Source organism: Tamandua tetradactyla, chromosome 13, assembly GCF_023851605.1.
Source record: "Tamandua tetradactyla isolate mTamTet1 chromosome 13, mTamTet1.pri, whole genome shotgun sequence".
In the NCBI taxonomy this organism is placed as follows: Eukaryota; Metazoa; Chordata; class Mammalia; order Pilosa; family Myrmecophagidae; genus Tamandua; species Tamandua tetradactyla.
Window position 1 is genome coordinate 39,784,776 of NC_135339.1, and position 3,415 is coordinate 39,788,190.

Here is a 3,415-nt window from a genome sequence, read left to right on the forward strand (position 1 = left end):
TGGATTTGGTTTGCAAGTATTTTGTGGAGGATGTTTGCATCTATATTCACAGGAAATACTGGTCTGTTTTTTTTTTTTTCTTGTAGTGTCTTTACCTGGCTTTGGTGTGAGGGTGATGTTGGCCTTGTAACATGTTAGAAAGTGTTTCCTTTTCTTTAAATTTTTAGAAGAGTTTGAGTAGCATTTGAGAAGTCTTCTTGAATATTTGGTAGGATTCTCTTGTGAAGCCATCTGGTCCTGGGCTTTTCTTTGTTGTGAGGTTTTATTTTTGTTTGTTTGTTTTTGGCATGAGCAGGCACCGGGAATCAAATCGGTGTCTCTGGCATGGCAGATGAGAGCTCTGCCTACTGAGCCACTATGGCCTGTCCTGTTGTGAGGTTTTTGATTAATGATTCAATCTCTTTTCTAGTCAACAAGCATAGGATGTGCATTTCTAAGAATTTTTCCATTTCATCTAAGTTACTCAATTTATTGGCACAGCTACTCATAGTATCCTCATATACTCTTTTTTATTTCATCAGGGTCATACTAATGTGTCCTTTTTGTTTCTGTCTGGTGTTATTGGTTTCCTCTTATTTTTTCCTTTGTCAGTCTAGCTAAATGTTTGTCAATTTTATTGATCTTTTCTAGTAGCCAACTTTTGGTTTTGTTGATTCTATTATGTATTAGTTAGGGTTCTCTAGAGAAACAGAATCAACAGGGAACACTTGCAAATATAAAAATTATGGAAGTGTCTCACGTGACCGTAGGAATGCAGAGTTCAAAATCCACAGGGCAGGCTGCGAAGCCGATGACTCCAATGGATGGCCTGGATGAACTCCACAGGAGAGGCTCACCAGCCAAAGCAGGAATGGAATCTGTCTCCTCTGAGTCCTCCTTAAAAGGCTTCCCATGATTGCATTTAGCATCACTAATTGCAGAAGACACTCCCCTTTGGCTGATTACAAATGGAATCAGCTGTGGATGTAGCTGACGTGATCATGACCTAATCCTATGAAATGTCCTCATTGCAACAGACAGGCCAGTGCTTGCCCAATCAGATGAACAGGTATCACAACTTGGCCAAGTTGACACCCATCCCTAACCATGACAATTATTTTTGAAATTCACAGTAAAATAAAATGAAAGTCACTTTTATTGAAATTCTCCAAAATTTATATGCAATGTGTTGTTTCTAAAATGTATGTCATACTTTATATAATAGTTTTATTTCATCTTTCTTTTGCGTTTTTTTTTAACTATTACATTTCTTCAATAGAAGCCAGAGTTTATTCATGGCCAACATCTGGCTTCTAAAGGAAGGACTTTTGGTCTTTTCAATTGCTTGTTGATAGAATAAGACTGCATTGTTACCCATAACCACATGACCTAATTTAGAATCAATTTTGGCATCCAGTCTTGCATTTCTAATCAAATTCACAGTCCACCTTCCAGCTTCTTCTGGAGTCATGTTCAGTTTCTCTGCCAACATCTAAGTGCTGACACACTGGTGGATGTGACAAAAAGTCTCAAATATAAAGAGGAGCACATTTTCAGTAAAATCCTCAAGATAAACACCAAGAAGTCACTTACAAGAACTGATTCACATTCTTTTAGCTTTTTCTGGGCTTCATCAAAGTCAAAGTTAACTAAGCATTCAAAAAACTCTGTAATTGGATCTTTACATGTGTAAGACTCCTGCTGAATAACTTTGACTAGATCTTTTAGCCTTGCCAGCATTTTCAAACATCTTTGTTATGACAGCTTGTGCTGGTTTGAAAGGATATATGCCCCCTAAGAAAAGCCATGTTTTGATATAAATCCCATTTCTTAAAGGTAGAATAATCCTTATTCAATACTGTATATTTGAAACTGTAATGAGATCATCTCCCTAGTTGATGTGATTTAGTTAAGAATGGTTGTTAAACTGGATTAGGGGATGACATGTCTCCACCCATTTGAGTGGGTCTTGATTAGTTTCTGAAGTCCTATAAAAGAGGAAACATTTTGGAGAGAGAGATTCAGAGAGATTCAGAGAGAGCAACACTACAAAGCAGAGAGTCCACCAGCCAGTGACCTTTGGAGATGAAGAAGGAAGACACCTCCCGGGGAGCTTCATGAAATGGGAAGCCAGGAGAGAAAGCTAGCAGATGATGCCGTGTTCACCATGTGCCCTTCCAGCTGAGAGAGAAGCCCTGACTGTGTTCACCATGTGCCTTCTCACTTAAGAGAGAAACCCTGAACGTCATCAGCCTTCTTGAACCAAGGTATCTTTCCCTGGATGCCTTTGATTGGACATTGCTATAGATTTGTTGTAATGGGGACATTTTCTCGGCCTTATAACTGTAAACTAGCAACTCATTAAATCACCCCTTTTAAAAACCATTCCATTTCTGGTATGTTGCATTCCAGCAGCTAGCAAACTAGAACACAGCTGTAGTCAAGTAGCAGAGAATATGAGGACACGGAATGCATTGAGATACTGTGGCTGGCAAAGATCAATAATATCATCGTGGTCTTTTGGTGTCACCAGACAGAGACCAGTGAATAAGCCATGTTTGCTGCTGAAGAGACTGGATTGGAGAACTCACAGGATTATTATTTATGGTCTCTTTTAAACATGTAAGATCTTTCATGGCTGCATCCCAATTCTGTATTAAGGTTTCAGAGGCCAGTTTTTCCCAGAGTGAACTCAAAGCATTTCTGTCCATTGCTGGAACCAACACTATAAAAAAGTAAAGATACTCTCCTGCTCCTGAGTAATTCCCACATTCATATTGGAATTTTGCATACTTGTAGAGTGTATCTAAATATTCCTTGCCTAAAACCATGCTTGTCTGCCAGGTAGTCAAAGAGTATCTGACCATTCATGGTTGACTGCATTTGCCCTATAGTTTCTGTATCTTCAAACATCTTCACAACTGGTTCTGTTTCTGCCTGAAGCTATATCAGTTGTGCAACAACTGTAGTTCTTTTTTTCTCTCAAAGCATGATCATCAGAATAAAGGTTTTTACATACATCCATAGCAAAGTCTACCATATTGGTGTCATTAAGAAAATCCAGTTTCCCTTGTAGAAATTCTTTTCCATTATATATCTCCTTTATGAAAAGAAACTCACACAGTGGAAAGACTAGATGCCCATCCAAAAAGTGTGTGATATGAGGATTCAAGTTGTACTCCGCCATCTTATCAAGGGAAAGGAGATTCTGTGTTCTCTCTCTATTGTTTTTTTGCTTTCTATTTCATTTATCTGGACTCTAATCTTTGTTATTTCCTTCCTTCTACTCACTTTGGATTTAATTTGCTCTTCTTTCTCTAGTTCTTCCACTTTGGAGGTTTGTCTGATTTGAATTCTCTCTTCTTTTTTTTTTGGCATGGGCAGGCACCAGGAATCGAACCCAGGTCTCCAGCATGACAGGTGAGAACTCTGCCTG

At 38.6% G+C, this 3,415-nt stretch overlaps 1 pseudogene; it reads right to left on the reverse strand.

Moving 5' to 3' along the window:
- Positions 1 to 385: 385 nt before the first annotated feature.
- On the reverse strand, positions 386 to 3,166 carry LOC143653108 (eukaryotic translation initiation factor 3 subunit E-like; annotated as a pseudogene).
- Positions 3,167 to 3,415: the final 249 nt, after the last annotated feature.